The 17,793-nt window shown below is 45.3% G+C and overlaps 1 protein-coding gene across 9 annotated transcripts in view; it reads left to right on the top strand.

The window, feature by feature from the left end:
- TESC (tescalcin) overlaps positions 1 to 17,793 on the top strand; it is a 73,138-nt gene that overhangs the window by 17,234 nt on the left and 38,111 nt on the right. The window contains exon 2 of one of the 9 annotated variants that reach the window (XM_081539709.1): positions 11,618 to 11,692. The exons of the other annotated variants lie outside the window; for them this stretch is intronic. The gene's annotated coding sequence lies outside the window, so the exon portion shown is untranslated. The remainder of the gene's footprint in view (positions 1 to 11,617; positions 11,693 to 17,793) is intronic. 9 annotated transcript variants of the gene reach the window in all.

Genomic DNA, 17,793 nt, shown 5'->3' with positions numbered 1-17,793 from the left:
AACACAGGCTCAATAGTCATGGCACATGGGCTTAGTTGCTCTGCAGCATGTGGGATCTTCCTGGACCAGGGATCGAACCTGTGTCTGCTCCACTGGCAGGCAGATTCTTGAGCACTGAACCACCAGGGAAGTCCTAGACTATGGGTTTAACTTGAGATCCTTGAGGAGTCTCTGAACCCCATAAAATGGGGTGCAGAATTGTCTCCAGGGGGCCCTGGGAGACATGGACCCTCAGTTTTCATGAGATTCTTAAAACAGTGACAGTGCAGTCCACTGTACGTAAATAAGACCCCAAAAGGAAAGTGAAGATAAATTGAGCACTGAATAATTTTTTGAGAAAAATGAAAAAGGGTGGCTACCTGCTGAGGGAGGAACAGACATGTCTGGGAGGACTGGTCCCTGACGTCTAAGCTCTCAGGGGTCCTGGGTGCAGTGGTCTAGACCACAGAAGGGAGGGCTGAGTGTCCCCAGCCCTCAGTAACCTTCTCTCCCTTGATCAGGCAGGGGTGTCCAGACCTCTGCCCAACCCCGGGTGCTCACAGTGGGGAAACATGCAGGAAAGGGCTGGGTACAAGGGAACCAGTTCCTGGGCACCCACAAGCACCCCTGCTCTGGCCCACTCTGGGCAGCTGGCCCGCTCATCCTGTGTCAGTGGCAGCTGCACAGCAGGGCCTGGAGGCAGGTGATTGTGGGGTCTGCCCCGTGCAGCAGTGCTGAGACGCCCTCTCTACGCCGCCAGTTCCACACCTTTGAAGATGTGGCAGTTAACCAGATGGTCTTGGACTGTGGCCGAGGTCACAGCTGCTCCTTCTGGGGCCCTTTCCATCTATTGTCCTCCCATCCTCCTAAGAGCCCAGTGGACTTTCGTTACCCATTTACAGATGAGGAAACTGAGGCTCAGACATGCAGGTGATGGCTCAAGGTTACTTAGATGCATATATGTAACTGAATTGCTATGCTGTACACCTGAAACTAACATGATCTTGATATTATGATTCAATTATACTTCTATGAAAAAGGAAAACAATCTACAAAAGACAGCTTGGATGCTGTGTGTAGAACCCAAATCCAAAACCAGACCTTTTTTTTTTTTGGTGTAAGGAGAAACTCCCCGTCCCACATGACATAATATAGACAGAGAGTGTGAGGGACCCTGGGTCTGTCTTATCTGGGAGAAGTGACACTGCTGCCCCATGACCTTGTTTTGTTTTATTTTGTTTTTAGATATTGCTTATTTGACCATTCCAGGTCTTAGCTGTGGCATGCAAACTGTTAGCTGAGGCACGTGTGATCTAGTTGCCTGACCAGGGATTGAACTCGGGGCCCCCTGCACTTGAAGTGCAGAGTCTTGGCCACTGGACTACCAGGGAACTGTCCCCCTCACCACAACCTTGTCAATAGTGTTCTACACACTTGTTTACTAAGTTGCCAAGGGGAAGATGGGACCTCAAGATGGATAGCATTAGCTCTGGGTGATGTGGAAAATTCTAGAACTGTGGGCTACCCATCCTCCAGGGAGGGCAAACTTGGTGGTGGGCAGTGTGAGGGGTATGGAAAGGGCTAAGAGGAGGCCCTCTCCAACTCCTGTGGAGTCAGACCTCACAGGTCTGACTGTGAGGCTTGCGCTGGTTTCAGAAGAAATAGTTGTGTTTTCTCTGTGTGAGAGCAGCTGGTGATCCACTTCAGCACTTCCCAGCTCCACAGACTAGTAGTAATTACATCCCTTATGCATCTTTCCTTCTCTCTCCCCCCACCCCCATGCTGGCAGGATAATTTTTTTGTGAGTTAATGGTCCCCAGAAGGCAGCATGGAACTTAATCACTGATCAGATATGCCATACGGCCCAATCCTACAGGCAAAATGCCTTATGTGTTGATAAGGCAGTTCAGATAAAGCTTCTTCTTTTGCAAAGCACTTTAGTATCTGTTATCTCAAGCCCAGGGAACACGGTGTTTTCGGCTCTGGGGTACCCACTGCTTTGGGGAGATAAGGTAGGGCCTCCTTTTCCCAGGCTGGAGAGGCCAGGCAAGGTGACGGGAAGGAACCTGGCACCCGGGTCCTGCCAGCCATCCTGTCGCCGGTGCCAGCTTTATTATTAATTCATAAAACCAGAAGGTCAAGTGGGTGATTTCCGCTGGTGGTGGCAGCCACCTTAAGGGCCAGGACAAAAGGGCCCTTTGTTGTCCCAGCCCTGTGACCTTTGTGGACCAGTAGGCTGTCAAAAGTGGGCCTGCAGTTCTCTGCACAGCTCCCTGGGAGGTGAGAGAGTGCAGTTTCAGGGCTCAGGTACTTGGGGGAGGGAGGGCAGGTGGCCAGGCAGGAGACATCAGCAGGGTTGGTGTGACTGAGTTGTATAGCAATGGAAAGAGAAGGGCAGGGGGATCCCTTCCTCTTCCTGAGTACCAGTGCCAGGGTCGCAGTGATCAAAGAACCTTGGGTGAGAACCCAGCACTTCGCAGACCTTAGCCACCTGGTAGCTCTCAGGGTTTCCCTTATCCTGTCCTATCCTGCATCTCTGAGACCTCAGCCATAGTCCCATGTGGGCATAGACTAGCCTCCCACCACGTTCGCCTTTACCAGCAGATAGGTGTGGGTGTGAATCACGGCCCTACCTCTTAACTGTCTAAGCAAGAAAATTTGCCTCCCTGAGTCTCAGTCTCCTCATCTGTAAAACGGAAATGTGTCCTAAGCCTGCTGTGAGGATTAACTGAGAATTTGAGTAAAGCTCTTCACACATCATCTGTGTTCAGTAATTGTTTGCAGGTGTGAATCATTTTGATTTTTGTAAACCTTTCAGAAACTGGCCACATATACCCTTTTTAAGGGTATTCTGTAACTTTCTTCAGCAATTCATATCATCTTTGATATGTCTGCCATCTTTGACATGCCTCAAGTTAGTCATTATCTTGCTCTTGTGCTGATGATCAGAGACCTTCAGTTTAGTTCAGTTCAGTCGCTCAGTCGCTGCAGCATGCCAGGCCTCCCTGTCCATCACCAACTCCCGGAGTCTACCCAAACCCATGTCCATTGAGTCGGTGATGCCATCCAACCATCTCATCCTCTGTCATCCCCTTCTCTTCCTGCCCTCAATCTTTCCCAGCATCAGGGTCTTTTCAAATGTGTCAGCCCTTCGCATCAGGTGGCCAAAGTATTGGAGTTGCAGCTTCAACATCAGTCCTTCCAATGAACACCCCGGACTGATCTCCTTTAGGATGGACTGGTTGAATCTCTTTGCAGTCCAAGGGACTCTCAAGAGTCTTCTCCAACACCACAGTTCAAAAGCATCAATTCTTCAGCACTCAGCTTTCTTTATAGTCCAACTTTCACATCCATACATGACTACTGGAAAAACTATAGCCTTGACTAGACAGACCGTTGTTGACAAAGTAATGTCTCTGCTTTTTAATATGCTGTCTAGGTTGGTCATAACTTTCCTTCCAAAGAGTAAGCGTCTTTTAATTTCAGGGACCTTAGCATGCTTGAATTTGTATCACTGTAGTATTTTTTCTTTATTTTTAAAACCTATATTTTTATTGTTTTATGCATACTCTATTAATTCTTGCAACCATTCTTCCTTACAGATTCAGTTTTCTTCCTCTGTAACACACCTTTCCATAGAGTTTTCAGTGAATCTCTTGAGTTGTCAGCTTTGTCTGAATATGTCTTTTTTTTTGCTGGCCTATAGGGCTTCCCTGGTGGCTCAGACAGTAAAGAATTTGCCTCCAATGCAGGAGATCCAGGTTCAATTCCTGGGTCAGGAAGATCCCCTAGACGAGGGAATGGCAACCCTCTCCAGTATTCTTGCCTGGAGAATCCCATGCACAGAGGAGCCTGGAAGACTACAGTCCATGGGGTCGCAAAGAGTCAGACACAACTGAGTGACTAACATTTCATTTCATTTCATTGGAATGGTCATTTGGCTAGGTATAAAATTTGAGATTGCTACATGTTTTCTCTCAGGACTGAAATTTTTGGTCTCTTTCTGTTGTTGAAAAGTCAACTCTTTTGTCTGATTGATATTCCTTTGTAGAAATCTGTTTTTTTCCCCTGTGTTTTAAAAATATCTGTTGTGGGTAGTTTTTTTGTTTTGGGGTTGTTTTTTTTTTTTTTAAATATACTATGCTTTTGTTTAGGTGTGGATTTAATTTATTCTGCTAGGGAATGGTTGATGCTATATTATTTTAAAAGCAACTCATGTCTTCCATCATGAAAATATTCTCTCTCCCCTTTCTCCTTATCTTCTTCCTCAATAATTCCTTTAGAAAGGTGATGAACCCTGTCATTCTGTCCTGAATGCCTCTTTACCTTTTTTCATATTTCATATCTTTTTGTTTCTCTGTACTGTATTCTAAGTTGTTTACTTAAGTCTGTCTTCTAATTCACTAATTCACTCTTTATCTATTACAACTTTGCTGCCTTAGCCTTTTTTTTTTAAGTCTATGGAATTTAAAAAACTATTTTGTAAGTAATGTATGGTTTTCAGAGTCATCACTTTTGCCGTAGGGCACTCTTTTTACATTATTTGAAATAATTTATAGTTTCTGCTGTCTCATCTTCTTGGGTTTCCATTCCATTTATTAATTGTGTCTGCTGATTCTCCTAAATGCTGATCACTTGCTTGTGTAGTTTGAGTTTTGATTATGAGCTCATCTTTGGGCTGTCTGCCCCTGGTTTTCACATCTTTCTGTGTACGTTCATCTCCACATTCATACCAAGGCCAAACCAAGTGGAGATGAGCTTAGCTGAAGTGCCTCCCTGATGAGAGTACCCTGTGCTCAGGGCTATAGAAGTGGCTCCCACAGTGCTTTGCATCTGCTGTTCTGAATACCTTATTAGGGTTTTTGCTGGTCTAGAAACACTATTTACATTAATTCCTCAATTTGGTTTTCCTTTACCAGAGAGGTTTGGATTTTTCTCTCATTCATGACACAGGCCCAAAGTTTTGATTCATCACAGAGTCCTCCTCCCTCCTCTGCACCATTCCACCTCTTCGGCAGAGTCAGCTTCCCTGTTGATTCTCTGGGCCAGTGGGAATGTTTTCCTGCCCCACCTTACGTGGAGAGGCAGCCCTTTGTGCCTAGCCTTTGCTAGGAGTCTCACTTGTGACTCATACAGACCCAAGGCCACTGCTGTTACTCAGTGGGCTAGAAGCCACACACTTAGCTGTTAGAGCCTGAAATTGTTCTGGTACCCCTGGGCCACCTCTCTTACTGCGACTGAGTCCCCTCCTTGCTTCTGGTACCTGAAGATTTCCCAGCTTAGTGATATCTTAAATTTTTTTCTAATTCAATCCAGTGCTTCATGGGTTTGTAATGGAATAGAGAGTCTGTGTTAGCTCTTTGTAGAAGAAACTGGAATTCTTTTTTTTTTCTTTTCTTTTTATATATTTTTTAAATTTTTTTGGCTGTGCCATGTGGCATGCGGGATCTTAGTTCCCCAACCAGGATCAAACCTGTGCCCCCTGCACTGGAAGCATCGAGTCTTAACCATTGGACTAGTTCCAATGGAACTGGAATTCTTTACTTAAATGTCCTACCATAATAAACCCTTGTACTTTTGGTAAATCTGGAGCTGAAAATAGATCTGGAAAGATTTGAAAACCAGTTCCCTATAGGCTCTGAAAGGTGCCCAAATCTCCCCTGATTAACTGTTGGTTTTCTTCCTTAGCTTTAGCCCTTTTTTTTAAATATAATTTTTGTTTTATTTATTTTTGGCTGTGCTGTATCTTTGCTGCTGTGTGGGCCTCCCTCCGGTTGCAGGGAGTGGGGCCTACTCTCTAGTTGTGGTTCACAGGCTTCTCATTGCGGTGGCTTCTCTTGCTGCAGAGCACAGACTCTAGGCTCTCGAGCGTCAGTAGTCATGGCACCGAGCTCAAGAGCACACGCTAGGTAATTGTGGGGCACGGGCTTAGTTGCTCCACAGCACGTGGAATCTTCCTGGATCAGAGGTCGAACCTCTCTCTCCTGCTTTTGTGGGAGGATTCTTTACCACTAATCCACCAGGGAAGCCCTAGTCTTTTTATTAAAATAGAGACATCTTTCTCTCTTTAGTGAGGTAAATGACAATGTGTTTATTGTCCTAGTCATTTCTTCATTTTGGCAGACAGCACAGCAAATGGTCATGAGAACAGATTCTGGAGTCACAGACCGCAGTTCAAATCCCAGTTTTGCTACTCATATCTGTATGACCTTTAGCGAGTGACTTAACCTCTCTTGAGACTCAGTTTCCTTATCTGTAAAATGGGTGTGATAATCATGAGAGACAAGCACCGTGTTGAGGATTAAATAAGATAATATAAGATAATGTGCGTCAAGCACTTGGCTTAGGTTCTGCCTCTGCATTTATGCAGAGTTACTATTGCTGCTGTAAGGCAAACGGGAAAGGCCAGACCCTAGCTGTGGGAAGATGAGCGTGGATGAGCAGAGCATGGTCTGTGTGATTTTGAGAATTGTCTCATCTCTCCTGGGAGGAGAATGTTTTCTAAACTCATGTCACTTTACTCTCTCCCAGCATCCCCTCCAGTTCTGAGATTTGGAGGATTCTTTCTGTGCAGGAAATTAAAAAAAAACAACCACAACCCCAAATATCTAACAAGACCTTTGGTACCTAAAATGCCACCTTGCAGGCTGGTGCAAGACTGGGGCAACCTTTTCCTGGGAACTCCTCAGCTCTTGTGTTTACAAAGTGGGTTGAAGTTTGTGTAGAAAGGATTTAAAGGTGCTGGAGGAAGGCCAGCAATCATTCTTCTCGTGGCTGCTTCAGCTGTGGAGAATAGAATGGAGTCTGATAACTTCCTTCTCCAGGCCACGTGCTCCCAGGTGCATTTTTGTTTTTATTTAAATTCCTAGCAGCGAGGCGTGGTCTGTAACATGCCCAGCACGTGGCTTCCGAGTGGCCGGCAGGTGGAGGACAGAAGCGGGGCATCTCATACCGCGAAGCATCTTGTGTGCGCCAGGCATGTGAGGGCGGGTCCCTTCCAGGCTGTGAAGGCCAGTCCCCCACTCTCCCTCCCCAGGCCCTGGCTTAGTCATTGCTTTGGCTGTAGCCCCAGGCGGCTCACAGCATGTTCCTTCTTCCCTGGGAGCCTGGAGGCAGCTGAAGAGCTGAGTAGGTACCACAAGATGATCGAGATGATTGCTTTGGGGGCATAATAATAACAATCGTGGCAACTCCAGGGTGTCATGCTCCTCCTACCAGACACAGTGCTGAGTGTGTAATATAATTTCTTTTTCAATTGGGGCAAAATTCATATAAAATGAAATTTATCATCTTAACCATTTAATTTTATTTATATTCTTTTTGGCCATGCCCTGTGACATGTGGGATCTTAGTTCCCCTATCAGGGATCAAACTTGTACCCCTTGCAATGGGAGCGTGGAGTCTTAACCTCCGGAGCACCAGGGAATTCTCTTAAACTATTTAAAAATTTTTTTGATTTTGTGTTTTGTTTATTTATTTTGGCTGCACTGTGCAGCTTGCAAGCTCTTAGTTGCCCAACCAGGGATTGAACCCAGGCCCCCAGCAGTAGAAACACAAAGTCCCAACCACTGGACTGCCAGGGAATTCCCCCATCTTAACCATTTTAAAGCATACAATTCAGTGGCATTAAGCCCTTTCACAGTCATGTGCCACCACCACCTCTATATTTCCTAACCATCTTCGTCACCCCCAAAAGAAACTTCTGCCCATCAGCAGACAGTCTAATCTCCCAACTGGCAGCCCCTGGCAACCACTAACCTACTTTCTGTCTCTGTGGATCTGCTTGCTTTGGGTGATTCATATAAAAGGGAGCGTGCAGTAGTGGCCTTGCGTGTCTGGCTTCTCTCACTTAACGTCACGTTTTCAAGGTTCATCCAGGATGTAGCAAGTGTCAGTACTTCATTGGTCTTATGGTGGAGTAATATTCCATCAGGTGCAGATGCCTCGTTTTGCTCATCCATCTACTGGTGGATGGATGTTGGGGTTCCCACGTTTTGACGATTATGCATATTGTGTATGGGGTTTGATTGTTTTTCATGGTATGAACAGCCTCCTGTGGGCGGTGCTATTATTATCTTCATATGGAGGAGGAAGTTACAGTCTCAGGAGGCGGTTTCTTAGGACGTGAAGCTGGGGTGGAACCAGCAGCTCTTGGCAGCGATGGGTTTAGCTCCCCTTTCTGTCTGGTCGGGCACACCTCTGTGTTTCAGGACTTTGGCTGATGCCAGGGGTTGAGTCCTGTCAGTCTGTCAGGATTCAGCAGGCCCTGGGAGCCACCAAGACCTTCCCAGTGATGCCACTTGGCGTCCTGGGAACTGCATCCAGGCCGGCACTGCTGGGGGGACCTGAAGGAGGCACGGTGGCTCGGGGGCGCTCCCCGAGAAAGCAGCCAGCATGCTCTCAGTCACCCCTGCTTCTCCCAGCTGTGTCTTGAGCTCCCTTCCCTGCCAGGAGCACTACACCTGTGGGCCTCTCAGCAGGTATCCCGCTCCATCATCTGCATCACCTTCCATTCGGTTGCCAGGTGCCTGAGCTCTTGTTTTGTGGCTTAGCATCCTCCGGAAACTCAGGGTGAAGTCTGAATGCCGTAGTCTGTTGTGTGTGCCCGCCCCCCACACCTCTGTTCTTAGTCTGCCTTCCGCCCATGCTCAAGGGCTTGGGGCTGCTTGAGTTCCTCCCATTCTGTCTCCATGAGCCCCACCTCCCCAACCGGGCCCTCAGTCTATGGGATCCCAGTGGCATCACCTCCCAGCCCATCCCCATGGACTAGCAGCCCCACTCCTGCCTTGATGCTCCTTGGCCAGCAGATGCCCCACTTAGGGTCCTGGATCGCAGCGAGGTGAGGGCTCTGCCTTTTGTGTCTGTGTCCTTGGCATCTGGCAGGTGCCCAGCAAATCAGAGGCACTCAGTACCTGTCTCAATGAGCGATGGGGGCACCCATCAGGGGATGAAGCAGACACAGCTGTACTTTCAGGGGGTGTCTGTCAGGCCCCCACTCCCCTGAGACCAGCACAGATTCTGGAAGGAAGGAGCGAGTGGTATTTTGTACACCTGCCACCAGGCTTGAACAGTCCTGACCACCCATAGTGGACGGGTGAATGCGAGTCTCCCATTTCCTCCCGAGTCATGTAGGGGAGGCTGGACCCTGCAGGGGATTTGGGGCTGGCTTCTCTGCTCCTAGTCTCCTCCTGCCCTCCTTCCTGAGTGTTGTCTCTGATCTCCTGATCTATGCAATTCTCCTTCCCCCAGTGAGCAACCCCTCCTAGCATAGCAGAGGGGCAGGCAGAGACCCCATGTCCATTAGCAGCCACTCCTCACTGCTCCCCATCCCCTGCCCCTGGCGAGCACTCATCCAGTCTGTGTCTGTAGATCGCCTACTCTGGCCTTTTCATATAAATGGAATCACACACCTGTGGGCTTTTGTGTCTGGTTCCTTTCCTTCAGCAGGATGTGTTCAGGGTTCGTCCACGTTGTAGCTGGTGTCGGTTCTTCATCCTTTGTTATGGCTGAATAGTAGTCCACTGTATGGATGGAGCACACATTTATTAAATCAGTTTTAATCAAATATTCTTTGTTTCCTTAAATATATAGTTGTTTTTTTTTTTTAGTAAACAAGCAAACTGACCATGGGATGAAAGAAAAGATTTGTGTTCCCGGCCTTTTTCCTTCTTCAGTTTTATTGAGATATAAACTATATAAGTTTAAGGTGTACAGCATAAAGATTTGGTTTCCATATATCTTGAAGTGATTATTGTAATAAGTTTAGTGAACCATCATTTCATATAGATTCAATTAAAGAAGAAACAGCAAAAAATTTTCTTGTGATGAGAACTCTTAGGATTTGCTCTCAGTAACTTTCATGTATAACATACAGCAGTGTTAATATATTTATCATGTACTATCATCCCTAGTACTTACTTTTAATTTTTATTTTATGTTAGAGTATGGTTGATTTACAATGTTGCGTTAGTTTCAGGTATACAGCAGTGTGATTCAGTTATCCATATACATATATACATTCTTTTTCGGATTCTTTTCCCATAGAGGTTATTATAGAATATTGAGTAGTTCCCTGTGCTATACGCTGGGTATAGGACCTACATAGTAGGTCCTTGATGATTATTTTATATATAGTGGTGTGTATATCTTCATCCCTAGCTCCTAATTTATCCCTCCCCTCCACCTTTCCCTTTTGGTAACCATATCTTTGTTTTCGGTATCTGCAAGTCTGTTTCTGTTTTGTAAGTAAGTTCATTTGCGTCATTTTTTTAGGATTCCACATGTAACTGATACCTATGGTGTTTGTCTTTCTCTTTCTGATTTCACTTAGTATGAAGTTGCATCCCTGTTACTGTAAATGGCATTATTTCATTCTTTTTTATGACCACATCTTTTTTATCCATTCCTCTGGCGATGGACATTTAGGTTGCTTTCATGTCTAGGCTATTGCAAATAGTGCTGCAATGAACATTGGAGTGCGTATGTATGGTTTTCTTCAGAGAAATGCCCAGGGGTGGCCTTGCTGGATCATATGGCAGTTCTGTTTTTAGGTTTTTAAGGAACCCCATACTGTTCTCCGTAGTGGCTGTGCCAGCTTAGATTCCCACCAGCACTGTAGGCAGGTTCCCTTTTCTCCACACCCTCTCCAGCATTTATTGTTTGTAGACTTTCTGATGATGGCCATTCTGACTGGTGTGAGGTAATACCTCACTGTAGTTTTGATTTGCATTTCTCTGATAATTAGCGATGTTGAGCATCTTTTAATGGGCTTTTTTGGCCATCTGTGTGTCATCTTTGCAGAAGTGTCTATTTAGATCTTCTGCCCACTCTTTAATTGAGTTGTTTGTTGTTTCTTTTTTATATTGAACAGCATGAGCTGTTCTTTTTAATCCATTCACCTGTTGAAGGACATCTGGGTTGTTCCTGTGTTTTGGCTGTTGTGCATAGTGCTGCTGTGAGCATTTATTTACGGGTTTTTGTGTGGATGTATGTTTTCGTTTATCTTGGGTACATGCTTAGGAGCAGAATTTCTGGATTTGGTGTAAATCTATGTTTAATTTGAAGAGAAATCCCCAGACTGTTTTCCATAGTGAAGTGAAATCGCTCAGTCGTGTCCGACTCGTACGGATCATTTTCCATCCCCGTCTGCAGTGTCTGAGGGATCCGCTTTCTCCGTAGTATCGCCAGTGCTCGGTATTCTCTATTTTATTTTCATTATAGCCATTGCAGGAAAACAATTTAAACAAGATTACACAAGTAATCCCTATTAATTGCAGGAAACTTAAAGGACGGATAAGCAAAAATAAGGAGCCGGAGGGACAAATGTCCTGTCATTCCACCTTCTGGAGCATCTGCTGTTTCGTTGTAGCCTTTTCCTAAATTTTCCTTTGTACACACTTGTGTATCAGTGTGTTAATGAAATCTTTCATGTAAATAAGATCTTTGTTGCCTGTTGGTTTTCTCGTATAATGATATTCCATGAACATTTTTCTGTGTCCCACAAGATTAAAAAAATTTTCAGCATTTATTTAACCAGTTTCCTGTGGCCCGGCATTTACCCAGTTTTTTTGCTGTTCGAAACAGGCGATGGCGATTACTCTTACACATTAACCTTTGTGTATTTGTCTCTGTTCTTTAGGATTCATTCCCAGGGATCAAGTTGCTGGTTCAGAGCACATATGCCAGGCACTGTTCAGCACAAATATAATATGAGGTAGAGTAATTCTAAATTTTCAGTGAGCTATAGATGGAACATAATTCTAGATTTTCTAGTAGCCACATTAAAAAAAAAATGAAACAAGTGAAGTTAATTTTAATAATGTGTTTAACCTAACTATTTCAAATATAATTAATAGAAAAGTTATTAAGACAGTTGCCACGTGTTTTGTAATAAGTCTTTGAAAGCTGGTATGTTTTTTCACACATCAGCCCGTCTTCATAGCCACTTGTGGCTGGTGGCTCTGTATTGGGCCGTGCAGATGTATACTTTTCCTTTTAAGCTTTTGATTCAAAAGTGACAAGTCACCCCCTTCCCCGTCCCCCTCACCCCTGCCAGCCCTGGATGAGGCAGATTAAACTCCCACCAGTTCCATGGAAGGGTATGCATTTCCCTCAGGTTGAAATCTAAAACCCCAAATAACCAGGTCCAGATGCCAGGCACCAAAGTGTCTCTGCCTCTCGCTCCCATGGCAACTGTGACCTCACAGTGGGGGTGGGGGAAAGTGAGAGAGGGCTCAGAGTGAGGAGCAGGGAAGCTTCCATCATGAGAACCCTTGAGGGGACAACAGACAGGGCCTTCCAGGGTCTGACATGGGCACGTGTATATCAGGGGGCCCTGTGTAACAGGATCAACCTGGAGGCTGGCACTGAGGGCACGTGGAACTTTGTTAAGGACTGAGTTCTTGGCTCTGAAGGTTTGGGTGCCAAAAATCGGGAACCCGAGCTGGGGAAGTTTTCCTCCTAATTCCTCTGCTTTCAGTGCAGCAGGACAGTAAGGTGTGTGGGTGCACACGTGTGCATGCATTTTGGATGCAGTTAGCTGCAAACTCTTCATTAGAGAAATCTGGTGTATAATGGTTTCTATTTTATACACCGTTTCCTGTCTCTGTGGCCTTGGGCAGGTCTCAGTGTTCACATCTCTAGGTTGGGGGAAAAGTGGTGCCTACCTGATAGGATTGATTGAGGCTTATGTGAGCCAAGGCTCGTCAAGAATAGAGTCGGGCGCTGTGCCCAGGACACAGCTTGATGAATGCCTCTTGTTAATTAACAGCTATGGTTGTTGTCATGATGATGCACTAACTTTTTAAAAAATTTTATTTATTTATTTTTGTCTGTACTGGGTCTTTGTAGCTACGCCCTGCTGGCTTTCTTTAGTTGTGTCGAGCGGGGACTACTCTGGTTGCTGTGCATGGGCTTCTCATTGCAGTGGCTTCTCTTGTTGCGGAACACAGGCTCTGGAAGCACAGGCTTCAGTAGTTGTGGCACATGGGCTCGGTAGCTGCGGCTTCCAGGCTCTAGAGCCTGGGCTCAGTAGTTGCGGCTCAGGGGCTTAGTTGCCCTTCAGCATGTGGAATCATCCCAAACCCGCGTCCCCTGAGTTGGCAGGCAGATTCTTTACCCCTGGACCACCAGGGATGTCCTAACTTATTTTTCAATGTCTTTACTGAGCTGTCACTCATGCCCTGCATTTCACCCATTTATAGTGTGCTCAGTTTTTAGTATAATCAAAGGGCTGTGTAACAATCTAATTCTAGAACACTGTCATTCCCCCTCTGAAGAAACCCCTTTGCTATTATCAGTGGTTCCTTCTCTCCTTCCTAAGCCCCAGGCAACCACTGGTCTACTTTCTGTGTCTGTGGCTTTGCTTCTCTAAGCGTTTTGTGTAAATGGGGTTCTGCCAGGCGTGGGCTTTGTGATCGGCCTCTCTCACTTAGCACAGTGTCTTCAAGGGAACTCATCTTTCTTGGAGATGCTTTAGCAGCATGTGTTTGGCTATAATTTATGATCATTATTTTGCAACAAATCAGTGTATTTTTGAATTTTCTATTGAAATATAGTTGATTTATAATGTTGTATTAGTTTCAGGTATACAGCAAAGTGATTTGGTTACATATATTCTCTTTTAGATGCTTTTCCATTATGGGTTATTATAAGATACTGGGTATAGTTCCCTGTGCTATACAGTAGGACCTTGTTGTTTGTCAATTTCATATATAGTGCTGTGTTTATGTTAATTCCAAGCTCCTAATTTATTCTTCCCTCCCTTCTTTCCCCTTTGGTTAACCATAAGTTTGTTTGTAAGTCTACTTCTGCTTTGTAAATTCATTTGTATCATTTTTTAAGATTTCACACATGAGCAATATCGTATGAGAATTTCTTTCTTGGTCTGATTTATTTGACTTAGAATGATAATCTCTAGGTCCATCCATGGATGCAAATGGCATCAGTGTATTCCTTTTTTTTTTTTGATCTGTGGAGACTCTAATTGGCCAGTATAATCTAATCACCCGGGCTTCCCAGGTGGCACAGTGATAAAGAATCTGCCTGCCGATGCAGGGGATGCAAGAGATGTGGGTTCAATCCCTGTGTTTGGAAGATCTCCTGGAGTGGGAAATGGCAAACCACTCCAGTATTCTTGCCTGGGAAATCCCATAAACAGAGGAGCCTGGTGGACTACAGTCCATGGGGTCCAAAAGAGTCAGACACAGCTGAGTGACTGAGTACACACACACACACACACACACACACACACACACACACACACTCACACACACACACACACACACACACTCACACACACACACACACTCACACACACTCTGATCACCCAAAGGGAGGCGGTGTGGGGTGTCAGCTACAAACAAAACAAACAAACTAAATCACGCATGTTCTGTCAGACAAACTAAGTTCATATTCTGGGTCTGCTTGTTTTCAAGTTTAGCGACCTTGAGCAAATTCCTGATCCCCTCAGGACCTCCATGTTCTTGTCTATAAAATGGGAATTGTCTGTCAGTCATAGGGTCATGGAAAGGATTAAATAGTACATGTGTGCCCAGGATGTGTACCTGCCAATGAATGATTCACCATTAACACTATTTTTGAGATCCCTCAGCTGTCCCATCTGGGACCTACTTAAATGCTTATATGACTAATAAGTAGACATTCTATATTATGGAAGATTTGGAAAATATAGATGAGTGGAAGCAAAACAAACATGAGTCTTTAATCTCAGTGTTGAGAGATAATTGCTATTATTATTTTGGGAAAACAAGTTGACTTTTATTACTTACATGCATTTATGTATATTTAGATGTTCCCCCCAATATGGACTCTTGCTGTCTTTGTAGCAGGTTGTTTTTAGACAACATTATGTTAGAATGTATGTTCCTATTAAATACAGCTGTCACTTTTAAAGTCAGCATTCTTTTTTAAAATCTTTTTTTTTTTTGACTGTACTGCCCAGCATGTGAGATCTTAGTCGAACCTTTGCCCCCTGCAGTGGAAATGCAGAGTCTTAATCACTGGACCATCAGGGAATTCTCAGCATCCTTTTTTATTGTTTATTGGCTAAACATACCATAAAGTGGGGGCTTCCTGGATGGCTCTGTGAGTAAAGAACTAACCTGCAATGCAGAAGACACAGGAGACACAAGTTCGATCCCTGGGTGGGGAAGATCCCCCGGAAGAAGAAACGGCAACCCACTCCAGTATTCTTGCCTGAAAAAATCCCATGGACAGAGGAGCCTGGTGGGCTACCGTCCAAAAGGTCGAAAAGAGTCGGACACAACTGAGCACGCACGCACACACCATAAAATATTTAACTGATCTGCTTTTGGTGGGAACTGAGATTGAGTCCAGTTTTTAAGCTGTTGTAGAGAATGCACTGTGAACACACTTATAAACTCATCTTACTGTACCTGTTGGATTTATTCTTTCAGGATAAATCCCCGATATGTAGAATTACTGAGCTTCTCAAATAAATGTCTTATTGCGCGATCACATATAGAAAAGTGCATCACACATGAGCATACAGTTCCAAAAACTTTTCACAGCTGTGTAACCTGCTGCTGGGTCAAGAATGAAACATTTCCAACCCCTAGAAACCCTCTCATGCCCCGTTCAAGTTACTACCCCGTCAAGGGCAACTGCTGTCCTAACTTTAAAAAAAAAATTAAGACTTTGTTATTAGCCATTTTAGGTTAACAGCAAATTAATGGGAAGGTACAGAGATTACATGTACCCCTCCCCCCAGGGTTCCCTGGTGGCTGAGACAGTAAAGAATCCACCTGCAATGTAACAGACCTGGGTTCGATCCCTGGGTTGGGAAGATCTCCTGGAGGAGGGCATGGCAACCCGCTCCAGTATTCTTGCCTGGAGAATCCCCATGGACAGAGGAGCCTGGTGGGCTACAGTCCACGGGGTTGCAAAGAGTTGGACACGACTGAGCGACTAAGCCCAGCACAGCACCCCTGCCCCCGCCCACATGCACAGCCCCCTGCACCATTAACATCCCCTGCAGCGTGGGGCCTTTGTTATAATTGATGGGCCTACACTGACACATCAACACCCAGAGTTGGTGGTTTACATTAGGGTTACATTAGGTTCCTTGGTGTCCAGGCTTCTCTGGTGGCTCAGACAGTATAGTATCTGCCTGCAGTGCAGGAGACGTGGGTTGCATCCCTGGGTCAGGAAGATCCCCTGGAGAAGGAAATGGCAACCCACTCCAATATCCTTGCCTGGAGAATCCCATGGACAGAGGAGCCTGGTGGGCTACAGTCCATGGGGTCACAAAGAGTCAGACATGACTGAGCACTGAACACCCACTTTATTTATTCTGCTACTGTGGGGCATTCAGGTAATTTCCAGTTTGTTGTTACTGTTCATTTGCTAAGTTGTGTCTGACTCTTTGCAACCTCATGGACTACAGCATGCTGGGCTTCCGTGCCTTTCACCATCTCCTGGAGTTTGCTTAAACTCATGTTCATTGAGTCAGTGATGCTATCCAACCATCTCATCCTTCGTTGTCCCCTTCTCATCCTGCCTTCAGTCTTTCCCAGCATCTGAGTCTTTTCCAATGAGTTGGCTCTTCACATCAGATGGCCGCCCAAGTATTAGAGCATCAGTATTCAACATCAGTCCTTCCAAGAAAATTCAGGGTTGATTTCCTTTAGGATTGACTGACTTGATCTCCTTGTAGTCTAAGGGACTCTCTAGAGTTTCCTCCAGCACCATAATTCGAAAGCATCAATTCTTCAGCGCTCAGCCTTCATTATGGTCCACCTGTCACATCTGTACATGAATACTAGAAAAACCATAGCTTTGACTATACAGACCTTTGTTGGCAAAGTGATGTCTCTGCTTTTTAATACACTAAGTTTGTCATAGCTTTTCTTTCAAGGAGCAAGCATCTTTTAATTTCATGGCTGCAGTCTTGTGTTAGTATGTACTAAGTCGCTTCAACTCTTTGCGACCCTATGGACAGTAGCCTGCCAGGCTCCTCTGTCTGTGGGATTTCCCAGGCAAGAATACTGGAGTGGGTTGCTATTTCCTCCTCCAGGGGATCTTTCCGATTCAGGGATCGAACCTGCATCACTTACATCTCCTGCACCAATAGGCGGGTTCTTTACCACTAGCGCCACATGGCTGCAGTCTAGGGCTCTTCAAATCATACTGTCCTGAAATCCTTCTACATATCCTCTGAGTGCAAGTATGCTTTTTTTTTTTTCATTAGGCTACACTGGGTCTTAGTTGTGGCATGTGGGATCTAGTTTCCTGACAGGGATGGAACCTGAGTGCCCTGCATTGGGAGCACAGAAATGCATATTTGGGACCACCAGGGAAGTCCCAGAAAATATGCATTTCTGTTGGGTACAAGGGCCAGAAAATGGAATACGTGAATGTCCGTACTAACATACATGTGATGTAAATGGCTGTATTTTCCTCCAGAAAAGTAGTGACTGTCCCCAGGGCTTACCTAACCTTTCTGAGCATCAGTTTCTACATCTGTACCATGGGATGCGGCCCCCTCCCACGGTTTCCTGAGGACAAATGAGCTAGTGCGTGAAGATATGTCCCACTCCCCCAGCACATGGCAGGCCTTCGGAATGGCTTGGTCATTGTAGTGATACTTTCTAGCCAACCACAGCTTCTAGAGAGGCTTGAGAACTCTGAGTTGCAGATTCTTGAAGAGATGACAGCTCGAGCCTGAGGCCGAAAAAAAAAAAAGAACATGAAGTAAGGTGACCACTTGGCCCCAAATATTAGCTGCCTTGAACAGGAAGAGAAAAGGTGCTTGAGGGATGAGAGATGTCAAGA

The sequence above is a fragment of the Giraffa tippelskirchi genome, chromosome 11 (assembly GCF_054371585.1).
Source record: "Giraffa tippelskirchi isolate mGirTip1 chromosome 11, T2T-mGirTip1v1.2.pri, whole genome shotgun sequence".
Classification (NCBI taxonomy): Eukaryota; Metazoa; Chordata; class Mammalia; order Artiodactyla; family Giraffidae; genus Giraffa; species Giraffa tippelskirchi.
This window is presented reverse-complemented; position numbering and strand designations above follow the sequence as displayed.